General features: G+C 40.4%; 2 protein-coding genes and 1 pseudogene across 4 annotated transcripts in view; all 3 read right to left on the reverse strand.

The window, feature by feature from the left end:
- The window catches only part of LOC127625003 (zinc finger and SCAN domain-containing protein 2-like), a 138,451-nt gene extending 134,694 nt beyond the window's left edge, over positions 1-3,757 (reverse strand). The window contains exon 1 of one of the 3 annotated variants that reach the window (XM_052100037.1): positions 3,746-3,757. The gene's annotated coding sequence lies outside the window, so the exon portion shown is untranslated. Of the gene's footprint in view, positions 1-2,903; positions 2,933-3,255; positions 3,278-3,745 lie in introns of those variants that run through there. The other 2 variants (XM_052100034.1, XM_052100044.1) reach the window with 2 other exon arrangements.
- LOC127624950 (zinc finger protein 160-like) overlaps positions 1-3,835 on the reverse strand; it is a 229,712-nt gene extending 225,877 nt beyond the window's left edge. The window contains exon 1 of the mRNA XM_052099907.1: positions 3,746-3,835. The gene's annotated coding sequence lies outside the window, so the exon portion shown is untranslated. The remainder of the gene's footprint in view (positions 1-3,745) is intronic.
- The window catches only part of LOC127625518 (zinc finger protein 721-like), a 47,673-nt pseudogene extending 43,838 nt beyond the window's left edge, over positions 1-3,835 (reverse strand).
- Positions 3,836-15,362: the final 11,527 nt, after the last annotated feature.

The following is a 15,362-nucleotide window of genomic DNA, read 5'->3' on the forward strand; positions in this document are numbered from 1 at the left end:
CAGTTATAAATTCAACCTGCATGTTGCTCTTTAATAAGAAGCTGGATTCAGCCAAGACTTTGTTTCAGTCTCATATTTTACAGCCCGCTGTGTCTCTTGAACATGCACTCAGGAGGAAATGTACCTTATTTGGCTGCAGTGGGTCCTGAGGTGTTGTGGATTGCAGTGTCACCATCACTTTAGTTGGGCAAACTCATGTCATTTACATTGTATTTAACAATGTCAACTTTGATTTTGATTAAATTTTCAACGGACTGTTCTAACAAGATTTTCCGTTTTACAGTACCTAAAGACCAGTGCAAGATGCCTGTTGGACGTCTGCTGAAATGTAAATGTGTTGCAAAACTCGAAAGCTTGTAGATTTGAATGTGAGAACTTGTAACTAAGGATGTGTACAAGCAAATCAATCCACATTAAACATAAAAGTTTACTTTTGGCTTGTTCTGTGTATTGTGTGTCCAAAGATGAGATCCCCTTGGTCCATTTTAATAATCTTTGAAAATACCCTATCTTGTTATTTAAAGTCAGTTGGTGATCAAAGCATAAGAAATAAACATTCATTCTTATCAAACATTGAATGGAGAGGGGGAATAATCACCATGCAACATCTCTCTTTATTGTGTGCTCATTTAACTGTAAACATTTGCTAGCAGAGCTGCCGGTTCTCTTAAAGACACAGGACAAATTTAGTGCTTGTTATACCTATTAATGTAAACTCAATGTACATCACACAAGAGCATTAAACAAACATGTAACAAATTGTAGTAATGTAGTGAGTGTAATAAAAGCTGTCAAAATTAACACGTTAACGCATACGATTAATTAAAAAAAGTTTAACATGTTAAATCATTTTAATATCGAAAGCGCATTTTCTTCTATGCTCTAAAGTGTAAAACAACATTAAAGAAACATACCTGAAGGAATAAAATCATCTTCATCTCTCTGTTGTTCATCTGCTGTGGTTTCTCCTCTCATCTTCATCAGGTTCCTGCAGTCCAGCAGCTTCACTGAACACATCTTCACTGGTGTCTGCAGCATATGCTGTTCATCATCATCTTCATCACTTTGTTGTTCCTCTGCTGTGATTTCTTCTTTTATCTCCTCCTGCTTCACTTCAATCTTCACTGGTGTCTGCAACATCTGCTGTTCATCATCATCTTCATCACTCTGTTGGTCCTCTGTTGTGATTTCTTCTTTTATCTCCTCCTGCTTCACTTCAATCTTCACTGGTGTCTGCAGCATCTGCTGTTCTCCAGCATGAATCACATCCACCTGCTCTCTCATGATGAACATCTGAACACACAAACATCATCATTATAATGGACTGACATTCATCAAACTCAAAAAGACTGAACATTTAATGATTATACACAAGAACTGCTGTTAAACAAATAACTTTGTTTTTGATACAGTACAATTGGTTAGCTACAGAACTACAGAAACTTCCTTAAGTGTGGCGTTATGCAGCAGATGAGCCACAGGATGCTGGAGTCTCGTGATCTTCCCATTTCTTTCATAGAGAAAGGATTTTTTTTTACCCTGGGGGAGGTGAATTACGGGTCTGTGTCAATTTCACAAGTCCTGCTTCTGTAGCAGTTGAAATTAAGCAGATGCACATTCATTGATGTTAAGTCAGACATTTTGGCACCATTCTTCCGGGATTCCAAGTTTTATGACTTCAAGGTCACAGTGTGTGTACTAAAGGCCCAGACACACCATACCGGCAAAGATCTAGCGGCGACATAAGTTGACTGTGGTGTCGCCTCACGTCGCCTGCGTCTGGGCCAAACAGTTCCTCTTGGACACACCGCAAAGACTATAACCAACTGCAAACTAGCACATGTGTGAGAGGAAATAACTCCCCAAACCAGCAGGTGGCAGTAGTCTGTATTCGTTATTCAAAAAGGGACACCGGAAGAGCTAGGACTGCGGATATACAAACCGTAAACAAAGCAGCACATGCCATTTCACACCAATCTCACTGATTCAACATGCTCAATCAGCCAAAAAGCTGCAACCGGTGGTCCTACTAGTGCCGACAGACACTGAACTATGGCCCGACATTGGCTTGGTGTGTCCCAGCATTAAAGGACTTTCTGAAGAATTCTGTTAATAGGGCTCTGAAAAAAAATACCAAGTCCGAAAGGCTAGAGTCCAAGTCAGAGTAAAAATACATCCGAGTCAATTCAAATTTGACTTGTGACTCGGACTCATCAGAACTAGAGTACCCAAACTCTACTCTAAGTGATATCTCTGTTTTATTCTACATGCGGCCATTTTAGAATCACATGACCAGCTTAAATACTGATATTGGACACTTTCACTCATGGATTAAATTAATCATGGCTGATTGCGAATAGTGAACTTCTACAGTGGCATCTGTAAATGAAAACTATTGATTTTGAATGAAGCAGCATCTACACCACTAGGTGTCACTGTAAGTCCAAGATGACAAACAAAAAGTTACTGAGTGCACCTTTAAGTACCACCTTACCTGCAGATAACCAGGGTTGATTTTAGTTGGGTGAAACATTATTAAATAAACATATTGTCTTTGTTTTTAAAATATGAATAAATCACCATTTACTCAAAATTTAGCAGATGTGGTAAATTGTCGTTTTGTTGACAGAGATTTTGTCAATTAAGTATGGTATCCAAAACACATATTGACTGACTACAAAAATAATATAATTATGAAAACGTCAACTCGTATTTAAGTTATCTGAAGATCAGGGGAACATGCTGCAATAACCTCTTTTAAGGGACGTTTTTAGGACATTAGCGCGACGTTTCTGGAACGTTAGTCAAAGTTTGTCAAGATTGAACTTTACCAACACGTCTTCAAACTGGACTAAAATATAAACATGAGTTTAGCCACAGACAGACAGAAAGTGGAAATAAACCTGTTCTGAAGTGTTTTAGTTGTTTTGTTCATCTCTTGCATATGACCAGTAATCCCAAAAGTATTTACACAAACTTGAGGAAACCAAAAAGCGTTTGTTTGTGCCCGTCTCTCCAATATATAATATCACCTTCATTGAACTCATTTACAGTCAGTCGCTGGATTTAAAGACTCATTTAAGCAGAATATTCTCACATTTCTGTTTGTTTCTCCTGAAAGGGATTTTTTAAAGCGTCTGTAACAAAACAAAGCAACATGCGTCGATAAAAACGTATTTTACACTCATTAAAACGCAAAAGAGAGAAAAACAACATAAATAAATATTAATCTCACAAATGATGTGGAACACGTACCGAACTGAGCGCTCAAACTGAAGATGTTTCTGAATTCTTCTTCTATTATATTTTTATTGGCATTAGCGACACCAACTGGACAGGAGGATGAAGTGCTGAATGAAAGAAAATATACAATAATAATAATAATATATATTTATATTATTTTGTCTAAACCTGTTGTTTTAGATATTTTAATAAAGCACTGTGCACGTTTGTTTGTCGTGGAGCATTACTAATGAGATTTTGCAATGTGAGGTTATTTACACTATTGTTCTAAGTATCTGTGTGAGCTCAAGTCTCTCTCTTTCATATGCTGTGCATACTAAGAGTATATTTCATAAGCTATATCTTGTCTCGATGTAGACAGCCCACATTCATGGGCTGAACTTCCTCTAACCATTGTCGATAAAAACGTATTTTACGCTCGTTAAAACGCCAAAGAGAGAAAAACAACATATACAAATAAATATGAATCTCTCAAATAATGTAAAACACATTGAACACGTACCGAACTGAGCGCTCAAACTACATCAGTGTTTGAATTCGTCCCCTATTCACTATATAGTGCATTATTTGGGGTCACCGAGTTCTTTCTTCTTCTTCCGGTGTTTTCTGTCGGTTTATAAAACAACTTCCGGTTCATTTCCGACATCTACTGGCCTGGAGTGAATAAAACACCAACGTTCATCAGTCCTGCTGTCTAACTTTAAAATACATTATATATTGTATAATATATAACTAAATATACATCCAATAATTATTTTACTCAATGAATCTTTATGAAGATGCTTTCTAAATGATGTCCATGGACCAGTCACATGTGTATTTTATTTTATGTATTTGGCAGATGCTTTTATCCAAAGCGACTTACAGTGCACTTATTACAGGGACAATCCCCCCGGAGCAACCTGGAGTTAAGTGTCTTACTCAAGGACACAATGGTGGTGGCTGTGGGGATCGAAGCAGGGACCTTCTGATTACCAGTTATGTGCTTTAGCCCACAACTTGATTGTGGGATTGGTGGTGGCGTAGTGGGTAGAATGTGTACCATCTAATTTCACAGGAAGCTCCAAAGTACTTCCATGAACAGAAGACTGTAATTGTTTGATTCGTGTGAAACTGAAGAGAAAGTTAACGTATAAAGGCTACTATGAATACCAGTATGAAATAAAATCCAGGATGCTTTAGGGTATTAGCATGAAAATAACACATTTTATAACGATATTGAGTTCAATAATGAATGGTTTAACTATCTAAGTAAAAATTAAGATAATCCTCTTAAAAGAATCTCAATTTGATTCTAGTTATACACTTGTACCTTTAAACAAAGAGGTTAAAATGTTTTTCCAAACCAAAAGGTGAACGTTGCGCTGCAAACTAATCCATAATCACTTTAAATTTATGAATAAATGTTTAAGAAATACAAAGTTTAACATTACTGGGATGTTGGCTATCAACAAGGCAACTCCTATGACTAATTGGGAATGGGACGCAAGCATAGGATTGTTGCTGGCCGCCTTTGGGGAGGGTGTATAGTGTGAAAGGCCGAAACAACCTAGGAACCAAAGGTACACTACTGATGATGCGCTCCCCAAATTTCACCAGGCTCACTGTTCATGAACTCTTGGAAGTGCTTGCATAAGGATAGTAACATATCATCCTGTGTTCTTGGAATCTAAAAAACAGGGTTCCCAGTCTGTCGCTCACTTCAACATTGTGTCGAATGAAGGAACACTAGGCGACTTCTTTATAGGCCTCGGTTACCTCTGAACTTGAGAAAAGGCCAATGAGAAATTGGCAGACAGAATTTGCATGTCCCTCCCCCGGACATACGGGTATAAAAGGAGGGAATCATGCATCTGTCCATTCAGATTTCTTCTTCGGAGCCGAGCGGTTGTGCGATAAGCGAGCTGAGATCACTTACTGTTTCACTCATCTCTGAAGAGCGTTTGCTGTTGGATCTACAGTGCATATCAGCGGCTTTCTCCTTCTCTGAACGGCAGTGCAGCCTTGCCCCTGGGCTCTTTGACAGCTCTTCTAAAAGAGAGTATTTTCTATAAAAGAGTTTATTTGATCTAAAATAGCAATACACAGCTGGCATTGAACATCAGGGGATGTGTCTTTATAAAGATGCCCTTCCACCCCTGTGTAGTTCCTGGATGCAGTCAATTTCTCTCTGCTCTGCACAGATGCTGTATCGTGTGTCTGGGCAGCGATCACATTGAGGCAAAGTTTGTGGATGGTTCGTGTTCTCACTGCGAGAACCTTACCATGGAAACTTTAAGGTCACAGCTGTCCTTCTTAAGGAGGAACGCCACTCCAGCCGCCCCATCCGTTTTGACAGCGCTCTCTAAAAGAGTATAATTTTCACTCACAAAAGAGTGTAATTTCTCTAAAAGAGTATAAACAGCTGGCGTTGAACGTCCTTTTCAGGATGCGTCTTGAAGATGCCTTTCCGCCACTGTGTAGTTCCTGGATGCAGTCGATATCTCTCCGCCCTCTGACGGTCATAGACGCTGCCTCGTGTGCGGGGGCCGCGATCACACTGAGGTGGCGTATGTGGATGGTTTGTGTACTCACTGCGAGAAATTTACCATGACCATGTTGCGTTTGTGGCTTTCCTCCCTTAAAGGAAAAGCCACTCCGGCCGCCCCCTGCGTTGCTCCTTCTTCCCACTGTATTGAGGACGACCCAGCTGGAGATGGAGGTGATTTGGGAATGGCAGCAGGCCCAGTTTCGCTGGGAAAATCCCTGCGGACCACCCGTACCCCAGCACTCTCGTTGGCTTCCGTACGGGCTCAAGGTGAGGGCGGCTCACCTCACAGCCAGTCTGCTTACTCCCTCGAGCCCCCCGAGCTGGATGATGAGTTCGCCACTGCCTCACGTTGCTCAAACTAGGCAAAGCGGTTCCTCTCAAACAATTCCAGGAGCTCCTGGGGCATATGGCATCCTCCGCTATGATCAAGCTGATGGGGTTGATGCATATGAGACCGCTTCAGCACTGGCTTCAGTCTGGCGTCCTAAGATGGGCATGGTGCCGCAGCACATACCGTGTGGTCATCACCCCCTCTTGTCGCCAGACTCTCAACCCCAGGTAGTCCAGCATAGAGTGGAGGCTCCACCCCCAGGTAGTCCAGCTGATTTGGGAATGGTATGGCAAAGCACAGGTAGATCTGTTCGCTTCCGAGGAATCCTCCCACTGCCCGCTCTGGTACTCCCTAGCGGAGGCTCCACTCAGGACAGACGCTCTTGCACACAGCTGGCCTCGGGGGCTGCGCAAGTACACATCTCACCCAGTGAGCCTACTTGCACAGGTGCTGTGCAAGGTCAGGGAGGACGAGGAGCAAGTCACTTTGTTGGCTTGCAACTGTAACCTAGACATTACGACACATGGTCTTTGTTGCTGATGCCAAAAAAATGAATGCATACGTTCAAGACTAGATTATTGTAATGCATTACTGGGAGGATGTCCAGCAAGTTCCATAAAAGAATTTCAATTGATTCAAAAAACAGCAGCCAGAGTGCTGACTACAACCAAGAAATATGATCATATTTGCCCACATATTCATATTTGATTACATATTTTATGTAATTCTGTGAATTACATAAAAAGCTTTGAATGGTCTAGCTCCATGGTACTTAAATTACCTTCTACCACACTATCTTCCATCACGCATGTTAATAGTTCCAAGAATATATAAATCCACAAAAGGAGATATATTTCATACTTGGCTCCTAAAGTATGACATAGTCTCCCTAACACTGTTCGAGATGCAGATGCAATCACTCAGTTCAAGCCTAGACTAAAGACTCATCTATTTAGCCAGGCTGCTTTAGTTTGGTCTGCCGTACCCAGAAAATCTATCATGATCTATAACTCTTCATACAATTTAATGGCATCTATGTTAATTCTATTCTATTTGTTTCTATATCAGAAGATTACAATGGACGGTTCAGACTGCTGAGAGGATAATTAGTTGCCCCCACTGCAAGGGGGCAACCAGTTCCTTCAAGAACTGTACACTTCCAGACTGAGGAAAAAGGCCGCAAAAATCACTCTGGACCCCATTTACCCAGCCCACTATCTTTTTGAACTGTTGCCTTCCGGCTGGCCCTACAGAGCACTGAGTACCAGAACTGTGAGGCACAGGAACGTACTGTCATAACCTCCATCTAACCCTGATAGAGGGAACGAGACATTGTGTCGATGTAGTGATGTTGATGTTTGAGAAAAGGCCAATGTGATTTGGCGAGTGGAATTTGCATGCCACTCCCCCAGACATGCGGGTATAAAAGGAGCTGGCTCGCGACCACTTATTCAGGTTTTGTCCTGAGTTGCCAAGACATGGTCCCGGACATTTCAATGGATAGTACAGTGTTGTGACAAGAGGGACACAACGTCTAGTTCCCTCCATCAGGGAACGCAGGTTACGACAGTAACTGAGACATTCCCTATCTGTGTGCGTAAATAGCAGATGCACCGGACTGCACGTAGCCTCCCCCAATGCCCCCAAAAATGTAACATAGTTCCCCACACCCCCTAGTATGGGACCAGGCAATGCCAGCCATGACCTTTTCTCTCTATACTGCAGTTCACGTATCATCACAACCGTTCAACAGACGACGCCATTGCCACCACCCTCCATCTGGCCCTCACCCACCTAGATATAAAGGACTCATATGTTTGAATGCTGTTCATAGACTTCAGCTCGGCATTCAACACAATAATTCCCCAGCACCTGATTGGAAAGCTGAACGTCCTGGGCCTGGACACCTCCCTCTGCAACTGGATCCTGGACTTCCTGACTGGGAGACCTCAGTCAGTCCGGATCAGGAACAGCATCTCCACCACCACCACCACACTGAGCACTGGGGCTATGTGCTCAGTCCACTGCTGTTCACTCTGCTGACTCACGACTGTGCAGCAATGCACAGCTCGAACCACATAAATAAGTTCGCCGATGACACGACCGTGGTGGGTCTCATCAGCAAGAACGACGAGTCAGCATACAGAGAGGAGGTGCAGTGGCTAACGGACTGGTGTAGAGCCAACAACCTGTCCCTGAATGTGGACAAAACAAAAGACATGGTTGTTGACTTCAGGAGAGCACATAGTGAACACTCTCCGCTGAACACCGACGGCTCCTCTGTGGAGATCGTCAAGAACACCAAATTCCTTGGTGTTTACCTGGTGGAGAACCTCACCTGGTCCCTCAACACCAGCTCTATTACCATCAAGCCCAGCAGCGTCTCTACTTTCTTCGAAGGCTGAGGAAAGCACATCTCCCACCCCCATCCTCACTACATTCTATAGAGGGACTATTGAGAGCATCCTGAGCAGCTGCATCACTGCCTGGTTTGGGACTTGCACAGTTTCGGACCGCACAGCCCTGCAGAGGATAGTGAGAACATCTGAGAAGATCATCGGGGTCTCTCTTCCCTCCATCAAAGACATTTACATAAAACGCTGCATCCGCAAAGCAACCAGCATTTTGGATGACCCCACACACCCAAACTCTTCACCCTCCTGCCGTCTGGCAAGAGGTACCGAAGCATTCTGGCCCTCACGGCCAGACTGTGTAACAGCTTCTTCCCCCAAGCCATCAGACTCCTCTATACTCAGGGACTGGACTGACACACACACCTGTACACCATCCAACTTTTGCACATGTCCAGATTTGCACTTTAAGTCATTGTTACTTTATACCTGGCTGCTTCCTCAATAACAGCAATGTCCATAGAACACTATTTCATAGTATGTTATGTTTACATTTTAGAAAGTGTCATCTTTTTGCACTACTCAGATTACAAATGTGTACTGGTCGGCGCTGCACTGTCTCTTACTGTGTCTATTGTCCTGTTCCTTTTAGTAATTTATTGTACTGTCCCGTACTTTTTTGCACACGTTTGCACATGCACTTTAGATGTTTCCTATTCTTTCAGGAGGAAAAGACACATCACAGTCACATAGTCAGGATAGCCATTTCCCCCATAACAGGACTGACCCACCTCCATGCTTGACTATGGGATGGAGTCGTTCTTGTCATCATTCTCCAGATGTGCTGCTGACACATGGGTCTAAAACTCATTTTCAGTTTAGTGTCATATGTTTAAAAAACCTTCTTCCGGGATTCCACAGTTCTTTCCTAATTACTTCTTGAATATTCAAGTCAACATTTCCCTTGGTGAAGTTTTGCTTTCTTCCAAACCCCAAGCAGGTTGCTGTTGTTCCATATTTTAAAAATGGATGAATGGTGCAGCCAACGGAAATTAAAGTGCCTTGGAAATTTACTTTTAGCCATGACCTTTTTGCTTACAACGCTAAACTTACATTTAAAACTTAAATATGTGCCACTGCAGATGACTTAATTTAGTTTCAAAACAATTACTTGTGTAGACTTTCTTATGATGTGTGACATTCATACGAACAGACAGAAAAGTACGTTTGGAGCAGAAGAAATAGAAATTTAAATTGTTAACTTTACGCTAACCTAAACTGTTATTTATAGCCATTTTATTAAGAAAATTCACATTAGATCATAATTAATTTTTTTCTAGTATGACCTTTGAAATTATTCAGCTCTGGATCAAATTAAAAGACCACTGCAAATGGTCAGTTTATCTGGATTTACTATTTATAGGTGTGTGTTTGAGTAAAAAGAACATTTCTGTTTTATTCTATAAAATACAGACTACATTTCTCCCAAATATAAATATTTTCATTTAGAGCATTTATTTGCAGAAAATGACAACGGGTCAAAATAACAAAAAAGATGTTTTTAGACCTCCAATAATGCAAAGAAAACAAGTTCACATTCATTTTTAAACAACACAATACTAATGTTTTGACTTAGAAAGAGTTCAGAAATCAATATTTGCTGGAATAATCCTGATCTTCAATCAGTCTTGGCATGCTCTCTACCAGTCTTTCACATTGACTTTATGCCATTCTTATTTGTTTTATTTTTCATATATAAAAGAGAGAATGCAACAAATCAGAAAAATCTACAACAGGATTCATTATTGTCACACTGAAACGTCATGACACATATTGAGCTACACATAACACATAAGCTAAAAATAAGCTACACATAATTATTTTCTCAGGTACTTAATGAGTCTAAATTGATGCACAACTTAATAATAATTTCAGTAAATCACCCAAATGACAATATCCATATCACACTGTTCATGTGTTAAACTTGCTATAGTTTACTTCCACATTGTTTCTTCATCCAATAACAATGTCAGATGTAAATCAGGTCAGAAATAGCATGTATAATATGAATCTGTACACACATGTGGGATACTGATGATTCACCATTGTTGCACATAAAATCAACGTAATACAGTATTTATCTGTATGAATATAACACTCATTCCTCTTGTCATAAAGAAATAAATATCCTGTGATAGGAAACTTTTATAGATATGAAATAAACAAAATGTAAGTTATGGATCACACTTACTTTTTAAGCAATTATATATATTTATAGTTTTATTTATTTAGGCATTGTATGAATAGTCAGTATTCAGTGATGTTAACTTTCATGTCACGTTAGCGCTGCATTCGTTGCACTGCAGGATGGTCTCATCTTAAGACACGGCTGCACATGCAATAGTTTGGTTAGGAGGCACATATGCTTTGTTCACACATTCACTATTTACTTGATATAATTGGACCAGAAGATGATTCTTGCTTGCTGTGACTATGTGGACACTTGTATGGTTTCTCTCCAGTGTGAATTATTTGGTGCTTATTCAAGTCGCTGGCTGTAATAAAGGTCTTCCCACACTGATGGCACGGATTCCAGTATGAATTTTCATGTGTATATTAAGATCTCTTTTACATGTGAAACTCTTTCCACACTGAGAGCAGGTGAAAGATTTCTTGGCTGCTCTCCTTTGAGGATTATTTGGTGAGAAATTATTTTTATTCTTCGGGCGACTCAAAGATTTTTCTCCAGTTATGAAATCACGATGTTCCTCCTCCACTTCATTCAGTTCTTCACGTTCCTCTTTCACATCCATCAGCTCTACAATGAACAGTGAATGGATAACAAAAACATCAAGGTGAAAAAAGAAATAGAGGTGTAAAAATGCTAAATCTTGACAAAATAATTTTTCATTACTATATTATTACAGAATGTGATACAGATACGGTTTCAGATTACTCAAGCCTCCACATGATAGATGTGGAGCATGTGAGATTTAAGGGGGAAAAAAAGCGCACTTTGAAATTAAGAAAGATGGTTGACTGGATGGTTGGCTTTCTGTGACATCATTTATTACAGTTTTAGAAGAATTAACTTAAATATAGATTTCCTGCATATTGTGGCACCATTTTTTGCTCCGTTCTGCATAATGCGGTGGCACATTTTTGCTTATTGTGTCCCATTCGGCACGTTTCGTGGCTAACCCACCGGCCCACTCTGTTCTCCCACTGGCCAGTCCGCCCCGATCGGCCCCAAAGTGCATCGGCCTACCGGGAAAATGCCCAGTGGTTGTTGTTTTTTTTTAGACATGGGTTGCCCACAAAGGATACACCTCATGCATCCTCCGAATTCCTGTGAAAGAAGGTAAAATTCAAAGACTGCGTTCAAAGTGCTTTCTAAAATGAGACAGCCTCGATGACATATTCAGCCGGCAAATGTGACCTCCGGAGAACACAGATTTCAGTCGCCAGCTCTTTTTTTCTCTTTACATGCTCCCTCTGGGTTCCAAAATCAGAAAGCACAACTTCTACGCTGATGACACTCAAATCTACTTACCGGTTAAACGAAATGATCACATTGCATTACAATCTCTTCTAGCTTGCCTGGAGGAATTTAAAGGTTGCCTAGACAAAAACTTCTTGTTTTTGAATAAAGATAAGACAGAAGTGATTGTCTTTGGTCCTACAGATAATTTTGATGTTAGTAATGCTGAATGCATTAATCTCAATGCTTTCCTCTCTCCTCAAGTACAGAATCTGGGTGTCCAGTTTGATCGCCAGCTGAAATTTGACAAACATATTAGTGCTGTCATAGGTTCCAGTTACTTTCAGCTACATCTACTCTCTAAAGTTAAACCCTTTTTGTCGGAGAAACCTTTGGAGATAGCAGTTCATGCTTTCATCACTTCTCGTCTGGACTACTGTAATTCTCTCTATTGTGGAATTTCAAAATCTCTTACAGCTCAACTTCAATTTGTTCAAAATGCAGCAGAAACATTTCTAAAAGGAGGTCGGAAGTACGATCATGTTACCCCCATTTGAAAATCACTTCACTGGCTGCCGGATAAAGCTAGAATTGATTTTAAAAATGTATTGTTTGTTTACAAGTCATTACACAACCAACTCCCAGTTACTTATCAGACTTACTACATCCTTACAATCCACCATGAAGTCTGAGATCCAGTGATCAATATCTCCTCAATATCCCACACTCAAGAGTAGAGGAGGTAGAGCCTTTTCGGTTGTGGGTCCTATTTTATGGAATAGATTCAGTTTCAGATTGTCACCTTCATTATCTGTTTTTAAATCTTCTCTTAAAACTCACTTTTCACTGGCTTTTAATAGTATGTAATGTTCTGGTCTTAAATTGTTGTGTGTTTTTAGAACTTTGTATTCATCATTTTGTATTGTACAGCACTTTGGTCAGCCTTAATGCTGTTTAAAGCTATATAAATACAAATAACTTGGAACTTGAAAAGAACATGCTCACTGGAATTAGAGACAGGTGTTAAGACATCATTTAGCCCAGGTGCAAGCACCCTTACCACTTTCTCTCCCTGAAAGGGCACTCGACCACACATTGTTTCGACAACTTTATGCAACATCACAACATTATTGACCGAGATCTTGTTTTGAAGATGGGACCGTCGAACCTCTCTGTAAAGTCTTCTCCAGCATGAGTGAAGTCAAATGAAAACATGTAGTTTAAGATGGAGTACACATATTAGTTATACCAAGTGAATAATCTGAAAAATAACTTTAAATTGACTTCAGACTTAAAGCCATCTTTAAGGACTTTAAGCAGAAACCCAAATCCAGAGTCTCTGTTTCTGAAGGACTGTAATGACTTTTTCAAATTAAAATTGCACCTTTTTAAAAGTTAAAAAGTTTGAAAACTGAGCACTTTTAAAATTACAATAAAGACTTGAGTGATAAAACTCATCCTGACATGACAGTTGATTGTGATTAAAGTGTAAAACAACATACACACCCGGCCCCAATCTGGCTAATCAGCTGAGGAGACGGATAAATGCAGCCGGATGGGGCAGGTCGAGAGAGAGCCACACGCAGCTGTATTGTGTGTTTAAGTTTTCATTAAAATATGACTTTGACGCTTCATCCGGTTCCCGCCTCCTCCTAGACCATCCTTTATACTGTTACAAACATTAAAGGAAGAAACATACCTGAAGGAATAAAATCATCTTCATCACTCTGTTGTTCTTCTGCTTTGATTTCATCATCATCTTCATCAGTCTGTTGTTCCTCTGTTGTGTTTTCTTCTTTTATCTCCTGCTTCACTTCAATCTTCACTGGTGTCTGCAGCATCTGCTGTTCTCCAGCGTGAATCACATCCACCTGCTCTCTCATGATGAACATCTGAACACACAAACATCATCATTATAATGGACTAACATTCATCAAACTCAAAAAGACTGAACATTTAATGATTATACACAAGAACTGCTGTTAAACAAAACCAGTTTGTTTTTTTATACGGTACAATTGGTTAGCTACAGAACCACAGAAACTTCCTGAAGTGTGGTGTTATGCAGCAGATGAGCCACAGGATGCTGGAGTCTCGTGATCTTCCCATTTCTTTCATAGAGAAAGGTTTTGTTTTTTACACTGAGGGAGGTGAATTGTGGGTCTGTGTTAGTGATGGAAAGTCAGATTATTTTCCGCAAACCTGTTCTTTCGGACGTAGCATTTTCTGATATTTTCGTAACAGCACTGTAGCTAGTAGATTATCTTAACATTATATTAATATTGTTGTATGTGTTAAAGGTGCAGTCAGTTATTTTCCCCCACTAATAAAGTTTTACTCATAAAGAAATTGTAATTTTTAAACATATGTATAAAATCATGACCGCTCACATAAGATGAGGACTCTAGTCATATCAGTGACCTTATAAAAGCTGTTTTATTCTACATGGGGCAGGGGTGCCCTCATGGGGGTGGCCATTTTAGAATCACATGACCAACTGAAATACTACTTGCTTAATCTCATTAACCGTCTTTTTATTGGACACTTTCACTCATGGATTAAATGAATCATGGCTGATTGTGAATAGTGAATTTCTACAGTGGCATCTGTAACTGAAAACTATCGATTTTGAATGAAGCAGCATCCACACCACTAGGTGTCGCCAAACCCGTTGTTTCGGACGGTTTGCTTCAATGAACCAGTTAAAATATTATTCACCAGTTCTTTTACATCATCACGTAATGACGTCACGACACATAATACTAATACATCGGCATCGTAGAATACGCACTCATAGAAGACACATTCAACAAAACCATATGCAAACGACTTGATGTACTTTTGACTCGAGAACTGCTGTGATCAACTCAATGTACTGCTGACTCGAGAGCTGATGTCCTGTGATCAGTGCACTGTTGACTACGAGAAACTCAAGGCTAAAGACTGCTGAGAAACGACTCCATGTACAGTTAACTCGAGAACTGCTGTGATCAACTCAATGTGCTGTTGACTCGAGAGCTGCTGTGATCAACTCAATGTACTGTTGACTCGAGAACTGCTGTGATCAACTCAATGTGCTGTTGACTCGAGAGCTGCTGTGATCAACTCAATGTACTGTTGACTCGAGAGCTGCTGTGATCAACTCAATGTACTGTTGACTCGAGAACTGCTGTGATCAACTCAATGTGCTGTTGACTCGAGAGCTGCTGTGATCAACTCAATGTACTGTTGACTCGAGAGCTGCTGTGATCAACTCAATGTACTGTTCAATCGAGAGCTGCTGTGATCAACTCAATGTACTGTTGACTCGAGAGCTGCTATTCTTAGATCAATGTACTGTTGTCTCGAGAGCTGCTGTGATCAACTCAATGTACTGTTGACTCGAGAACTGCTGTGAGCAACTCAATGTACTGTTGACTCGAGAGC

This window comes from Xyrauchen texanus, chromosome 31 (genome assembly GCF_025860055.1).
Source record: "Xyrauchen texanus isolate HMW12.3.18 chromosome 31, RBS_HiC_50CHRs, whole genome shotgun sequence".
Classification (NCBI taxonomy): domain Eukaryota; kingdom Metazoa; phylum Chordata; class Actinopteri; order Cypriniformes; family Catostomidae; genus Xyrauchen; species Xyrauchen texanus.